This window comes from Notamacropus eugenii, chromosome 4 (genome assembly GCF_028372415.1).
Source record: "Notamacropus eugenii isolate mMacEug1 chromosome 4, mMacEug1.pri_v2, whole genome shotgun sequence".
NCBI classification, from domain to species: Eukaryota; Metazoa; Chordata; class Mammalia; order Diprotodontia; family Macropodidae; genus Notamacropus; species Notamacropus eugenii.
This window is the reverse complement of record NC_092875.1, coordinates 462,772,812-462,790,519: the sequence shown is the minus strand read 5'-3', so window position 1 is coordinate 462,790,519 and position 17,708 is coordinate 462,772,812.

The following is a 17,708-nucleotide window of genomic DNA, read 5'->3' as shown; positions in this document are numbered from 1 at the left end:
TTCTTTAAGATCATCCAAAGATAACAGTATCACACTCAGACCCTCTGATTCTAATTAGACTCCCTCTAAGATCCTTGGTGATAATAAAGTTCAAAGTGATTATATGCACTATCTCCGTATAAGAATGTAAACTGTTTAATCTTGTTTAATCCTTTATGTCTCCCTCATGTTTACCTTTTTTATACTTCTCTTGAATCTTGAGTTTGAAGGTCAAATTTTCTATTCAATTCTGGTCTTTTCATAATGAATGTAGTGAATTCCTCTACTTCATTAATTAATTCATTCCCCCCTTTAGGATTATACTGTTTTTCTGAGTAGGTTGTTCTTGGTTGTAAATCTAAGTCCTTTGCTTTCCAGAATGTCATATTCCAAACCCTCCTCTCCTTTAAGTGTGTTGGGTTCTAACTTTTGTGTAATCCTGGCTATGGTTCCATAGTATTTGAAGTATTTCTTTCTGGATGCTTTCAGTATTTTTCCTTGACCTGGCAGTTCTGGATCTGAACCATAATATTCCTGGAAGTTTCCATTGTGGAGTTTCTTTTACAATGTGACCAATGAATTGTTTCAATTTTTATTTTGCCCTCTGGTTCTAAGATATTTGAGCAGTTTTCCATTAAAAGTTTTTGAAATGTGATGCCTAGTTTCTTTTTTGTTTATGGTTTTCAAGTACTCTAATGATTCTTAAATTATGTCTCTTCAATCTATTTTACAGGTCAGTTGTCTTTCCTATGAGATAGTTCACATTTTATTCTATTTTTTTCCATCCACTAACTTTATTACTTTTTTATGTCTTTTGGAGTCATTAATTCCCCTTTTACCAATTCTAATTTTCAAGGAGTTATGTTTTTCAGTAAGGTCTTTTAAAACCTCTTTTATTAAGCTGTTAGTTCCCTTTTTATATCTTGTTCTCATTTGGTTTTTAAAATAATTTTTATTTTCTTCTTTAACTCTTTGCTTAGCAATTTTTAGAAATTCTTGTGGTACCTGTGTCTAAACTGTATTTTTCTTTGAGACTTTGCTTGCAGATGCCTTCAATACATTATGACCTTTCTTGTTTCTCTCACCGACTCCTAATTTGCTTTCACCCATTAAATAAGAGTATTCTACAAGGTTCTGAAACCAGTCTTTTGTTTTTTCTTTAATTCTCTCAATGATTTCAGCTTTTTAAAAAAAAATTATTATTCCAAAGAAGTTCTGTTCCAATGTTTTTTTAAGGGGCCATCCTTTGACTCACTTCTTAAAATGGCCTATTCACTGAATGTGTGTGGCCTTACTCAAAGTTGTCTTACTTACTTACCTGAAAAGGCTTTAGCTTAAAAGGGTCAGGGTCTCCCATTGCATCCTAGGCCATTTCTAGTCATCTGATTGACATCTGGCCACTGGACCCATATGACTTGGGAGGAGAAAGTGAGATTGGTAACTTTGCACTGCCCTCCCTCACTTAAGTCAGAGTCAATTGTAAGTCATGTCATCATGATCCCGATGCCATGGTTCTCTTCAAGATTGAAGGACCAACTATAGCCACAACCACAATTCCAATACTTGCTTCATTGCTTCATTGAAATAACTGGGTTCTCAGAGGTCGTGGTGGGCTCAGAAATGTCAGGTTGGAAAGTGGTGATATAATCAAAAAGAATGCTTTAAACGTTTCTTAATATATTCAGGTACCAATTTCACAGCTTTTCTTTTTTTTACTTCTTTTAAGGTCATACATCAATATAATGACCAATTATGACTCCAGAGTACCAGTGAAGAAACATGATCACATGATTTCCATCTTCTGAAAGAAATGAGTGATTAAGAGTACAAAATGACACTTTTTTGGGGGGGGCCATATCCAACGTGGAAATTTGTTTTTCTCAACTATCGGTGTTTGTAACAGAGGTTTTGTTTTTCTTTCTTTCTCTGTGGGGGAGATAGAATGAGGATTTTTTTTTTTTTTGCTGAAAGAAAAAAACTAATAAAGAAAGTGGTTGACTGTCCAGACCCAAAGAACAGTTATTAATAGTTTCATGATAAACTGGATATCATCCTCCAATGGAGTGCCTTCAGAGATCTTTGCTTGGTCCTGTGCTGCTTTGTGTTTTTAATCAAGTAGTTGAATAAAGGTGTAGATGACTGGGCTATCGAATTTCCAGCTGATGCTAAGCTGGAAGGGCTAAGTAATATTGGATGACAGAATAAGAATTCAAAAAAAAAATCTCAACAGAATAGATCTCCAAATAGAATTTGGAGGGAGGAGTAAATCTAAGTTGATAAAGGTTAATAAAGATAATTGTAAAATCATACACTTAAGTAAAAATAATAAACTTACAAATACTAAATGGGAGGGACTCATGACTAGATGTCAGTTCATGTGAAAAGCAGCTGGGGGTTTTAATGGACTACACTCTTAACACAAATCAACAATGTGATGTGGTAGCCATTGTTCCATTAAAAGATTCAAAATATATATTTCTGGCTAAGATGGTAGAACTCAACTCTTTCACTTATATACTACAAAAGAAGAGCATTGGATTGAACAATCTTCAAGAAATCCCAACAGAAATACCAATAAGCAACTTCATCTGGTCCAGAATAACACCAAAGTATGGCGAAGCTGGGGACATTGGCAGTGAAGTCATTTCTGAAAAGCCAATTTAAGTGCAAGTAATACATGAAATCCATGGCAGTGCCATTGATGGTGAGGAGGCAGCATTCCAATGAAGAAACCCTAGGGCACAGGTGAGGAACCTGCAGCCTTGAAGTCACATGTGGCCCTCTAGGTCTTCAAGTGTGGCCTTTTGACTGAATCCAAACTTCACAGAACAAACCTTAAAAAAAGGATTTGTTCAGTAAAACTTTGATTCAATCAAAAAGCCACAACCAAGGACCTAGAAGGCCTCATGTGGTCCCAAGGTCACAGATTCCCCCACCCCTGCTCTAGTGAATACAGAGATCAACTAGCTTCATGATCAAGGAAATCCTATAGGACAGGTTACCACCCAGTACTCTGATAGGAGAAGCCTCAGAAGGAAGGTGATAAAGCAATAATTCTCTGATCAGGAGAGCCCTATGGTAGACAGAAGACCACCCAGAACTCTAATTGAGTAAGCCCAAGGAGGGACATAAGAAATAATGCTTCAAACATAGATATCTTGGGTGGAAGAAGAACAGAAGACCATCTATCACTATGACTGTGGAAAACCAATGGGGGACAGAAGATTATCTAGCACCTTAACTGAGGAAGCACAAAGTGATTAGGAGGTTGGAGATCACCCAGTGCCCTGATCAGAGATAGTCAACCACATAAATCTGAATGGGGATATTGAAGCCTTCCAGTACTCTATAAATGTACCATGGGAATAAGAAACTGTCAGAACCAAGAAAGGAATGTTAGGACCAAATTGGACCTTGCCACCCTGTTTAAAAGTGTTGAAGGATATAGAACCTAACCTAATAGTAAACCTCAAATCAAAACAAGACTAGAGAAATGGGTAAACAGAAGATTTTGCACAATAAGGGGAAATATTATGGGTCAAGAATCATCCAAGAGGAAAACTGAGTCAAATAGACTAATGGCACAACACCTGCATGCAGAGACATAGAGAAGAAGATGGCTTGACCATAAAGACTGCAAGAACATATGGAAGAAATGAAGCATGAGATGAAAACTATGGAGGAAAGAACTGGAAGACTTGGATTTAGGTGATAAATATTATTCAAGAAACAGACTCTGAAAATTAAAACGGATCAAAATAGAATCACTGAATCAATGTTTCAATGAGACAAAGATATTATAATCAAAAATTAAAAACAAAAACACTATATGCCATTGTTCAAGAAATCATAAAATAAAACCACAGTAGTCCTATGAGATTTGGGGGCAAAGCAAAATTTCAAAGAATCCTCACTCACTTCCCAAAAGGAAACCCCCAAGTGAAAACTCCCAGGAATGTTGTGGCCAAAATCCGGAGCTTCCAGATCAAAGCAAAAAGCAACAACAGTATGAGCAGCTAGAAAGAATCAAGAAGCCAAAGTCAGGATCATATAACATTTGGCAACTACCAGTACAAATTAGAAAGGAGTTGGAAAATTACATTCTCCAAAGCAAAAGATAAAGTCTCATAACCAAGAACATCTTACCTTGCAAAACAAAGCATAATTGCACAGAGGAAAAATGATAGGCTTTTAAGCATTCCTAATGAAAAGACCAGAGCTAAGTAGGAACTTAGAAATTCAAACACAGGATTCAGGAAAAGAAGGTTAAATTGTTTGTGGTTGTAAGCTTTTATCTTTTGCCTTTTGGAATACCACTTGAACAATCTAACATTTGAGCAAAATAGCATTTGAGCAAATGAAAGGGACAATGTGATGGTTAATGGGCAAACAAGCAAAAAATGTAGGGGAGCAGAACTGTTTCTTTTAATAGTAATGAGGGGAAAGAAAAGAGATGGAAAGAGAAATGCACTAAAGAAAGGAGAAAGAAGGGGAAGCTTGCTGTTTCTCATAATGAGGTGAGATGAGTTGTTGTTTTTTTGTCTTTCATTCTCAAAGAGGACCATGACATCAGGAAGATGATGCTATGACATGCAAGTGAATTGGATTTAAGTGAAGGAGGGCTATGAAAGGTCCCTGGCCTCACTTTCTCCTCCAGAGTCATAGTATCCAGTGGCAAGATATAGATTAGGATATCGGGAGATGGCCCTGTATGCAGTCAGTGAGATGAGTATGCAAATAGGGAGCAAGGGGTGAGGGAATGGGCACCACATGAACCTCATTTTTATCTGAACTGGGAATGGGAAGACTGGACACAGAGTGTGGTATACAAGGAAACAGGAGGGGAAAGAGAGAGAGAGGGCAGAGTGAGTTTAGTAGGGATGGTGGCATCAGGGAAGGGCATCAGCAGAAGGAAAACAAACTTCAGCTTCAGACAGTTGATTGTAAAGGGCAGGAAAAAGGAAAAAAGAAAGGTAAGAACGCTGGTCAGAGACTGGGACAGAGGAAAAGAAGATGAACAGTGGATTTTTACATTAGTCATATTTCATAGAAGAATTAAAATGAACGGGAGAAGCCACGAGAAAAACTCTAACAAAACATAACATAACACAAGAGAAAATAGTCATTTTGCCTCAAGAGTCCCTTGGGAATGTTTTGTGTCCTTGCATTGCTGTGAAGGGCTTAGTCTATCAGAAAGAGTCTTCACACACTGTGGTTATTACTGTGTACAATGTTCTCCTGGTTCTGCTCCTTTCACTCCACCTTGGTTCATGTAAGTCTTCCCAGGTTTTTGTGAAATCTGACTGTTCATCATTTCTTATAGCACAGTAGTATTCCATTACATTCATATACCACAACTTGTTCAGCCATTCCCCAATTGATGGGCATTCCCTCAATTTCTAGTTCTTGGCTATCACAAAAAGAGCTGTTATAAATACTTTTGTACATGTGGGAACTTTACCCATTTTTATGATCTCTTCTGGAAACAGCCCTAGAAGCTAAACTTCTAGATCAAAGGGTATGCACATTTTTGTAGTCCTTTGGGAATAGTTCCAAAGTGCTCTCCAGAATGGTTGGATCAGCTCACAGCTCCACCCACAATGAATTAGAGTTCCAACTCTCTCACATCTTCTCCAACATTTATCATCTTTCTGTTTTGTCATGTTAGCCAATCTGATAGGCATGATGTGGTACCTCAGAGTTGTTTTGATTTATATCTCTCTAATCAATAGTAACTTAGAGTATTTTTGCATATGACTATAGATAGCTTTAGTTTCTTCCTCTGAAAACTGCTTGTTCATATCCTTTGACCAGAAAATGTATATCTTTATGTACTTTTATTAACAAAAGAGAGAAAGAACAAATCAATGAATGTCTTAAAAAAAAGCAAAAAGTGGTCAATCAAAAAGCCCAACTGAACACCAAGATAGAAATTCTATAAATCAAAGAACTAATTAATAAAATTGAAAGGAAAAAAGTTATTGAACTAAAAAAGTAAAACTGAAATCTAGTATTTTAAAAAAAACTAATAAAATTTGTCATTGGCTAGTCTTATTTTTTTTTAAAGAACTAAACCAAATGACCAGTATTAAAATTGCAAAAGGATAATTGATAACATGAGGAAATACAGGAAATTACTAGATACTACTTTGCCCAAATTATGCCAACAAAAAGACAACTTAAATATACGAATACTTACAGAAGCATAAACTACCTTGATTATCAAAGGAATAAATAATTTAAGTATTTTAGTCTTAGAAATAGAATTGGAACCAGACAAAAATAAATTTTCAAAGGTGAGGGGAAAAAAATAAACCAGGACTAAATAGATGTACAAGTAAATTTTACCAAACATTTGAAAAACAATTCTAAAAAAACCCCAACCAATTCTAACATTACATAACTTGTTTGAAAAAAAAAACCAAAACCCAAATGGCTGTACTGAATTCCTTCTGTGTCATAAATATAGTCTTGATACCTAAACTAGAGAAAGAAAACTATAGATCAATATCCCTAACAAATAGTGATGCAAATACTTAGTTTCATGAAAAAAAAGTCTTGTAATTTAAGGAAGGAAGGAAAAAAATGATCTATTAAGAGCCTGTCATATGCCAGGTGCTATATCAAGTGCTTTACAAAAATCTGATCCTCACAGCAAAGTAGGTGCTATTATTATCCACATTTTATACTAGGAACCTGAGGCAGAGGTTAACTGACTCGTCCAGGGCCACTAAGTATTATACAGCTTTTAAATGTCTGAAGTGAGATTTGAATTCATGCTTTTCTAACTCCAGGCCCAGCCAATTATTTGTTGTGTCCATTATCTACGTTATTTATCTAACTATTTAAATGAAATCTCTATTTAAAAAAACACTTTTTAAAAAAACTGATCGCTTAGAAATATACTTGACTGTCATAGACATTAGGAATTGGAATACTCTTCAACATTTAAATGAAGTTTATTGCTCTTAGAATGTTTTAAAAATTAAATTTTATTTTATTTTCAAATGAAGATCTGGCCTCTCATATCCCCACTAGAAAGCAAGAAAAACAAAACTTTGTTAACATATACATGTAGTCAAGCAAATCAAATTCTCATGTTGACCATGCGCCAAAATACATGCTTGAATTGGCGCTCTAAATCTATCACCTCTCTATCAGGAGATAGGCAAAATATTTTATCATGAGTTTTCTAAAGCTGGGATTGGTCATTGTGTGAACAGAGATCCCAAGTTTCTAAAAATTGTTTGTCTTTATAATATTATAGTTATTGTACTCTAGAATTTTTTTTTCTTATTCATTCCTATGGGAACCATGACTGCAGTGGCAAATGCCATTAAGAAAAAAAATCTGACAAACAGGCATAACTATAGAAAGTAAAAAGAAGTGGGAAATTTCTTATTTCACTTATTTCTTTCACTTTTTTTCTGCTATAAGAAAAGAAAGAAAACCTTGCTAGAAGACACCCTGACTTACTCGATTGAAGGGTATACATAATTGCAATAACCAAGCTACTGCCCGTTCCTACAGGGAGCACTTTTTCCATATGAAATAAAACAATATAAATAACCCCTCTTACTTTTTTTTAAAGCATAGAAACAGAGAGATTTTTATCCTTCTTTTCTTAGATCTTCTCAATATTCAACTAGAATAAGTTCTGTCATTTGAATTGTTCTCTTCTTCAGCAAGCTACTCTTACTAATCTTTCAGATATCTAATTTCTTTCCTCTCTTCTTTCCTTTCTTCCTTCCTTATTTGCCTTTCCTTCTTCTTTCCTGCCTGTGGCCAGCCTGATTCTTCCTTTGGTTTATTTCAATACACTAATGTATCACAATTTATTTAACCATTCTGTTACTGTTGGACATTAAGGTCCATTTCAGGTTGCATTTGTTTTGTTTTGCAATTATATGTAATTCAGCTATCAAATTCTTTGAACAGAGAGCTCTTTTTCATGTTTTTTTTTATTATACTTTCAGGGTATGGTCTCAATAATGGAATTATTAGGTCAAGAGCTCAAGTACATTTCATGCAAAACTGTCACAATTAATAAATTCCGGGTCTTTCTTTTCTGCAGTTGAATGCTTCAGTAACAGAAGGACTTCCCTAAGGATCTTCTTCCTCCTGCCCAATCCATACACAGGGAAAATTCCTAGAGGACCATGTACAATGGCAATAATTTTTCTACCATTATTAGTATGGTTTTACTGACATTTGGTAGCTGCTAAGAAAAGACAGTCTGACAGAAACTTGCAAAAATTCTTCATGTTGTTAAGGTTTATCTGAGATTGGTTCTTCCCTCTGCCCATGTAGAAATAATCCAAGTTGGAATTTCAAATCTAGAATATATAAATGGATGATCAAATTTTTTCCTATTGTTTTGATTTGTCATCTTGATGGATGAATCTTAGCAAAAATAATGTTTTACTTAAATTGATATCCAAAATGTTCTTTCTCGGGAGATGCAATCTGGGAACTAGGAAATAAAATGATACAGATAGTCTGAAGGAATGTCATTGTGGGTGAATTCTTTGGGTAACAAAATACTCAGGCCGTATCAGAGACTGAGAATCTGACTCGAGGTTCTCACATTTTCTTGCCTTGGAGAAATTGTGGGGTTTTTTGAGGAAATGGTCAAGATCAGATATGCATTAACTGAAGAAATGATAAACAATTTTCCAAACTTAATGCTACTGTTTATTGCGAGGTCAACAAGCTATCTAGAGAAAAATGTACCCTATTTTCTCAAGTACTCATAAATAAAGAGCAACAAGAATTTTTATACTTGGGTCCAGCCTAAGGATTGTGTATTATGTTTTATGAGAGGGTATAGATATCAAGTTTATGAATTTGGTTATATTATCTAAATTTTATTTGAAACTCTTTATAATTTATATCTCTACCAAAGTGATATTAGTGGGAAAAGAACTGAATTTGGAGTCAGAATATGTGGGCTCAAATACCAGATCTGACATATATACAGTGACCTTGGATAAGTCACTTATGGTCTCTGGGCCTTGGTTTCTTTATCCATAAAATGAGAAGTTTAGACTAGATAAACTCTAAGGTTCCTCATAGTTCTGTTATCCTGTATAGAGCTTGCTTCGTATCTATTTATTTGCATGTTGTCTCTCCCATTGTGGGGAACCCTTTGAAGATATTGTTCTTCGCCTCCTTTTGAATCCCCAGCTTAGCACAGAATCTACACATAGTAGGTACTTAATAAATGCTTACTGGTTGATTAATTTATGTAATTTTTAAGGCTGAATTTCATGCTTATTACCTACTACGTCCTTTGCAATCTTCTCAGTTAATTATTTCAGATTAAAATTCTAGTTCTAGTGTTTGTTGCAAAAGTTTGTTTCCTTTAGTCATATCTTTTATGACTTAGTGGACTTTCTTTCACATACCCTTTACATCCTTTTTCAGCCTTTGGTTTTTCCAGATAAGCTTCTTAATCGCCTTAACCCATCTCTGTCAGGTGCCCTTTCTCCTCCACCCAGTTTGAATTTTAAATTTATTCCCCTTGAAAACAATTTCCTCCTCAATGATTAGTCCCTAGCTTCAAACACACAAGAGTGGAGAGAAAGAGTTTTCTATTATCTTACTATTATTCAGTTCACTAAAGTAATAAACAAGTCTTGTGGAGCTCCTGTAGAAATCTCCTTTGCAAAAACAGTAATACCTTCAAAATTATGGCTTTTATTACCAGGGGACCTTCACCACAGATGACAGATCTGGGCTCAACCCAGGAGATCATCACAGAGATTTATCCATGAGCGTTTGGTACTATTTACTGGATTGTGGAGGGATGTAAGAACAACAATGGCATCGCCCTAAAGCAAAAGGCAGTTAGGTGGCACAGTGGGTGAAGTACTAGATCTGGAGTCTCATCTTCCTGAGTTCAAATCTGACGTCTGACACTTACTAGCTGTGTGACCCTGGGCAAGTCACTTAACCCTATTTGCCTTAGTTTCCTCATAAGCAAAATGAGCTGGAGAAGGAAAAGGCAAACTATTCCAATATCTTTGCCAAGAAAAATCCAAATGGCATCACAAAGAATTAGGCACGATTGAAATGACTGAACAACAGTTACAACACCCTTAAAGCTCTAACCAGGATGATATGACTGGGGCTTTGCTGCAGGGCATCAAAATTTAATATGTGTATTCCTTTAGCAGCTAGCAACAACTGAGTCTGGCAGCTAGTTTGTAACAGTAATTAGTTTAAATATGAAGCTACCAGATGTACCCATCTGGAGACACTATTGTATCCAATTCCTCCTGCTTAGCTGAGTTTAATCTTAATTACTTCTTGCATTATTTTCACATCACCAATTATAAAGTTGATTTGAGGACACATTTCACGTTGCTTGCTCTAGGCACCTAAATTGCTGGTTACAGCTCTGGATCATCCCAGCTTTGGGCAGAACATTTGATTAAATCACAGAAACTGAAAAAAAAGCATGAAGAATGAGAGGAGAGGATGGGGTGAAGAGCACAGGAAACGATGGAAAAGGCAACTGGTATACTGGAAAACATAGCATTAACATCTTTCAACAGAATCTTACCTTAGTGCTCATGTGGATAGCTTCATTAATTCACTGAATATTGATTGAGAGCATATCATCCAAGAGTTAAATAATAAGAGATATCATAACAAATCTATGTGTGATTAAACACCAAATGAGTAGCAAGGAAGGATAGCTGTTCTTTGGATGACTAGGAAAAGCTTTGTAGGACTTGGAGGGGACCTTGAAATTACATGCAGACAGAGGAAAGGAGGCATTAGAGATGTGAGAAATGTGAGAAATAGCCAGCAAAGACCTGGGGGTAAGAATGAGCATGGAATAAATGCATGAATCTGTCTACCTTGAATGGTGGGGTGGGGCTCATGAGGTAGGGTGATGGAAGACAAGGCTAGAATGGTAACTTAGGGTTCAAGAGTTTCAATTGCAAGCTGTCCACAATGGTGAATCTTTGAAGGTGTCAGAGAAGAATAAAAAATAAGGAGTGATAGGGACTTTTACAATTCCCAAAGGAATTAAAGTATGTACAAAGTAATCTTTTATTTATTTATTTTTTTAAAGTGGGTCTCCTTATCTTGGAGAGGCAGAAAGTATAGCAGTCTCTCACTGGCCTGATTCCAATAATGATTAGCATAGACTTACAGAGTGGAGAACTTGCAGCCTCAAGGTTACCTGTGGTCCTGAGACTGCAGGTTCCCCACCCCTGGCATAGAAGTTTCAACCTGCTCAGGTTTTACAACCTTGGCTTATTCAATCGTCCTTAAAACTTGGTGGCTCGATGCCCCTGGAGGCTCACTGTATTGGTACAGAATTCAGTGTCGATACCTGATTACCTTTTAGCCCTGTGTCTGAACTCCTAAACTCAAGCAATCCACCAGCTTCAATCACTCCAGCAGCAGGGACTATAGTCATATACCGCTATGCTCAACCTCATTTAGTTCTTTTAAGAAGAAACTTTATATAAAAATTGTTATTCACATACATTTGGTATAAAAAGTGAGGAACAGTCCTATAATCAAAGTTTTCTCATGTACACCTGAATTAGGCAGTCTTTTTTTTGTATGTATTTAGTATGTTATTTTTCCCCAGTTACAAATGAAAGCAATTTTTAACATGTTCTTTAAAACTTTGAGCTCCAAATTCTCTCCCTTCCTTCCTTCCTCCTCATTGAGAAGGCAAGTAATTCAATATAGGTTATACATGTGTAGTCATGCAAAACATAATGGTCATATTGAGGCACTCAGTCTTAAAGCTATCTATACCAGGGCCACATGTGACCCTCTAGATCCTCAAGTGTGGCTCTTTGACTGAATCCAAACTTCACAGAACAAATCCCCTTCATAAAAGGATTTGTTCTATAAAAATTGGACTCAGTCAAAAGGCCAAGGACCTAGAAGGCTACTCTGACCTGGAGGCCAAAGTTTCCCCACCTTGGTACACTGCTAAAAGACAGCCACACTTAGAAACAGTGAACTTCAGAGTGGCAGCATCCAAAGAGAAATTATTTCTATTGACTGTTCCTAGCACAAAAAGCATTGTCATGGATCCCAGGGTTTCCACTAGCAAGATTTTTTTTTTTTGTTGTAATATTTAAAAGTAGTCATGTCATAATATGACTAGATAGCCCAGAACATTCCCCCTTTGAATACCTATTGTGACGTAAAGATGACCGGGCTCTTGTAGTCTAAGCTAAGCTTGAGTGCAAGCTTGGGTAGCTCCTACCAACTTTCTACCAATCTGGGCAGTCAACCAGAACCTTACAATGTGCCAGCCACTTTGCCAAGTGCTGGGGCTACAAAAAAGAGGCAAAATACGTCCTTCAAGGAGTTCACAATCTAATTAGGGTGACAACATACACACAAATATATGCAAAACAAGCTATACACAAGCTAAACAAGAAATAATTAACAGAGGGAAGGCACTAGAATTAAGAGGGTTTGGGGAAGACTTTGGGATTTTAGTTGGGACTGAAAGGGAGGTCAGGAATGGGAACATAGAAGGGAGAGCATTCCAGGTATAGAGGGACAGCTCAGAAGGGAGAAAGGGAGTATCTTCAAAGGGTTTACACTCTAATGAAGGAAGACACTATATAGAGGAGAGCTAGAAAGTGGGGGGGAAGTGTATACAAGTTACAGGGAGCATGGTTTCAAACTGCTCAAGAAAAGATGTCAGAAGTCCTGGCTCTGAGCAAGATATGGGAAGAGTTCATTTATCATCACTCACTGTCCAGAAACAGAATCCAAGGTTCCGAAGTTGGAGGTTGGCTGATGGTAGTAGAGGGAGAAGTGCAATTTCATGAAGTTAGAGCAATGTCTTGGTGTTTGTAGTGGTAAATTTAGGCTTGATGTTTGAAAAAAACAAAACAAAATAAAGCTATGAAGCTTCCTAATGATAAAAGCTTATTATCTAAAAGTGGGATGGAAAAAAGCAAAGGCTTGGTCTTTGGGGGGATATGTCATGGAAGTCAAGCTTGGTTCAGGCATGGCCTCTTTGAGCCCTTCCTGCCTGGAGACTCTGTGATGAGTTTCTGAAGCAAAAGTACAAAATTCATTCACTAAACCTCTAAAGCTTTCCTCACGAGAGAGCCCCTTTGGCCTTTCTTCAGACCTTTTTTCTCTTAATTTTAGGCAAGGTTCTAACAAACTCATATCCTTTATTTATTGTTCAGTCCTGTCTGACTCTTCATAACATTTTGTTGGCAAAGATCCTGCAGAGGTTTGCCCTTTCCTTCTCCCATTCATTTTACAGATCAGGAAACTGAGGCAAACATAGTTAAGTGACTTGCCCCAGGGTCACACAGCTAGTTAGTGTCTGAGGTCAGATTTGAGCTCAGGATGATGTCTTCCTGAATCCAGGCCTAGTGCTCTATCCACTTGACATCTACCTGTCCTAGCTCATTTCCTAGGGTACAGCAGATCACATGGTTGCTGGGGGTGGGGGGCACCGAGGAGGGGAGGGTTCACGTGGCAATACTAGAGAGAGACAGGTTTGGTGAGAATTACAAGAAGCAACACCTGATAGCCTCACTGTGAGAGGCAAGATGCAGAGAATACTACAGAATGACCCCCCACCCCCCACCCCCAAAGCGAAAAGGTAAAAGCACCAAAAACGAAACCAAGCCCTACACTATTTTAGTGTACCATTTAGGTACACTTTAGGTGCACAGGCAACCCACCTCCACAGCCTATGATTGGGAGTCCAATATAATACTTGGTTTTCATAATGGTTACCCTAGGTCAACAAGAATAAAAACTAAATGGTATTCAGTGTATTCTGCTTGAGAAGGCAAGGAATGTCCATTTTATAAAGATACCTATCTCAAATTGTTTAAATAAAATTTGATTTTCATAATGCTGTCTTTAGGTCATCAATAAAAGGTTCCTTAGGCATTCTATTTTCTGTTTTGTTAATCTAGGCAATATATATATATTTTTAAAAAATATTCATCCATTTAATTTTTATTGTCAGTTTTTCAAGGAATACAGTTGGAACCCTAGATCATTAAGGAAAAAAGCTAAACAATGTTCAATGCATTCTATTTAAGAAGGAAAGGAACATACATTTTAGAAAGATATGTCTCCCAAACAGATAAAATTTGACAATTGGCATTTAAAAGAGTAAGGCTTAATTAATTCAGATTTAATTTATCTGAAACGCTTTTCTTTAATTATGTTGGATAAATCAGGTGGTATTGACTTTTCAGGGTTTACTATAGCCAAGAAATTGAAAAGTATCCAGTTTTTCACAAATAAGCAAGTGACATTACAACATAAAGCTATTTTTACTCTATCAGTGGTAAGCAAGCATGTGCATTTTAGAATTTAATGCTTCAGGGTGGGATGAGGATGAATTTGTACAGTTTATTTGTATTAATGTAATGTTAAGGGAGGCATGCATAGTATGAGGAGTTAAGAGGAAGGTAGCTACCATTTATGCACATGACACAGAGATCTTTAGACATAGCTTGTAGTTTTTGCTCAAGTGGCTAAATTATAAATTTCAGTGGCCTTTTTATTTACCAGCCATCAAAATGACAATCCCCAGATGGCTTTTCAGACCAGAGAAAGGATCTTTGCAATGCTCTGGTTTTACTTGGCATAGTTGGTCCCTAAGGACATAAAGCCAACATGTTTCAGAATCACAGTTACAATAGGGAAAAATGCTACAGAAACCTGTGCCACACATGCAAATTCTGTTACAAAGATGAAAGCTAAAAGTACTTTGGAAAAAAAAGACACTTTTAAAAAATCCTATCTTCCATGTCTGAAAGATAATGTATAAGAGATTTTGACAGAGGTCACATCTGCACTTTCAAAATGAAATGGAAAATGTATTCATTCTTTCATCAAATGGTTATTAGATGACAACTGTATAACGAAAGCTGTTAGGTGCTGGGGTAGATGAGTCTAGATAAGGAGTGCTCCTTGCCCTCATCTGACTCAATACTTAAGCTGTAACATTATGCACCAACACGGAGAACTTTGATCACGTTAGAAATTTTTTAAGGGGAAAGAGTTTCATTTTTTTTTAAATGAATCAACAAAGGGGATTAGAGAAGGTTTTATAGAAGAGGCAGCATTTGAGATGGACTACTGTACCAATTCAAGAGGGTAGAGGGTAGGACTTCCAAAAGCTAAGTCAGCATTACCAGAGTGAAGGATGAACAGGGGTAGGAGTGACAAAATTATCAGGTAATCAGACTTGAACTCTGGGATTAAGTGCTAGATGGCACAGTGCTAGATATGGAGTCAGGATGACTTAGATGTGTGTCCCTAGGCCAGTCATATAAACTCTTTCAGCCTTTGTTTCCTTATCCATAAAATAAGTATAATAATATATCTCACAAAGTTATTGTGAGTGCCAAATGAAATACCATATGTAAAATCAGTTGGCAAATGTTTATTTGTTGTTGTTCAGTCACATCTGATTCTCTGTGACCCCATTTGGGGTTTTCTTGGCAAAGATACTGGAATGGTTTGTCATTTCCTTCTCCAGCCCATTTTACAGATGAGGAAACCGAGGCAATCAGGGTCAAATGACTTGCCCAGGGTCACACCACTGCCATCTAGATGTGTCCCTGGTAATTCACATAAACTTTTTTCAGCTTTAGTTTCCTCTTCTGTAAAATGGGGATAATAATATATATCACAAGGTAGTTGTGAAATGAAATAGCATATGGAGATCACTCTGCAAACCTTGAAGTGCCATATAAATATTAACTATTCTTGTTTCCATTTGTAGAAAAATGTACCCTTGCTAATTATCAGACCTTTTCAAATAAAATCCTCTTTTTGGCCACATTATCTGGATAGTTTCTCTTTTATCTTGCTGTTGAAGACATAACGAACCTGCCTCCATGAAACAGGTTATGCAGAATCCTGAGATTATAAACCAATTTTCAGAGCTCACAAGGCATCACCTTCTTCTTTCCTTACCTAAAAAATACAGAAAGAAGAGATTGGCAGGGGTGGTATATAGAGTACTAGTCACAGAATTAGGAAGAACTGTGTTCGGATCCTACCTTAGATACTTACTGGTTGTAACTCAGGGCAAGTCAGTTAACTCTGTTTCCCTCAGTTTCCTCCTCTGTAAAATGAGGATAATAATAAAGCCTCACAGGGTTGTGAGAATGAGATGAGATTATATGCATACACATACACACATATTGTATGCACACACATACAAAACATTGTTTTGCAAACCTTAAAGCATTATGGAAATGTTAATTTCGGGGATTTTTTGATAATAATTATAGGACCGCAGGCCCATGGCCTCAAAGACAATGTATCCCTGCTTCTAGAGCTGTATTATATACTTTGCCTTCAGAATATGTGAAAATGAGAACTGAGCAGTAAATGTGGAGGGCAGTAGATCCCCACTCAATGATTGTAGGTTTTATATACTATCAGAGCTACAAGGGTCCTGGGCAGACATCTAATCCAACATCTAGTCCTGTTTGCCACATGAACAAATGAACCTAGGAAAGGCTAACCCTACAAGCAATCATTCCTGGAAGGCTGTACAGTTCTGGCTCTGCTATTGACAACTGAGTGACTGTAGGCAAGTCACCTTTCTTCCCTGGGACCCATTTTCTTCACGTGTAATAAATGAAGGATCGGGACTACAGGATCTAAAGTTCCAGTTCTATGAGTCTATGCTGACTGTGAAATCTCCTCCTTCCATAGCTCATTGTCTGAGTCTGCATAGTTGGGTCTTTCTTTCAGCTGCTGTCAGAATGTTTCCTAGCTACTTATCTGCAGTCCTATCTTTCCCACTATCCAGTAGCTAAAGATTAACTCATTAACCCATAAAGCATTTATCAACTCTGCCTGAACATTGCCTATAACCTACCAAAGTAAATGCACAGCAGTGAAACAATTTTCCAAGCTCTCTTTATCCAGAATGGAGACCATTCACGTTGAAGAGTACACAAGAATCATAGATGTACAACTTCAGTGTTCATCTTTATTTCCTACTCATTCTACAGATGAGGAAAATGAGTCCTAGGGAGGGGAAGTCATCAGACCAAGGTCTTACAGGTGATAAATGGCATGGCTAGAATTTGAAGTCAAATTATCTGACTCCAAATCTGGCACGTTGGCCATTGAAAGTCCTTTATCAATGATTCCAGGAAAATATATTACATATATTTTACAGAAACATTATAGAAACATACTACAGTCCTGCAACAGTGAAATTAGAATGATACCAGGTAAGAAGAACAACACTGCTTTATTGACAACATGTTAGGAAATTTATGTATTAGAAGGAGCAATTGCTTATAATAGAAGTTAGTCCTCAACACCAAAATAGTATTTCATATTGGCAGTACATAGACTCAGCTTCTAATGAATGAAAGGGATAAGAATCTTATTTTCATTCTTGTTGCAGAAATTCATTCAGAGTTACAAAACTCATTAAAAAAGAGGTATTGAACTTACATACTGCTCAGTTTCCCCCACCTGATGGATGCCTTCCACCCTCTTTACTGATATTTACTGGGAATTGTGTTAAGTAATAGGAGATACAGAAAATTAAAAAAAAAAAGTTTAAAAAGCAGGGAAAGGAGTTTGCCATTTAATTAACATAACTAATTTATATAAATCCTTAGATGGATCTATAATCATCTAGAACAGTTCTTCTTTGTATAGACTTATTTGTGCGTCCCTCTCTTGTTGGAACTAAAATGTCTAAGTTTTCTTAC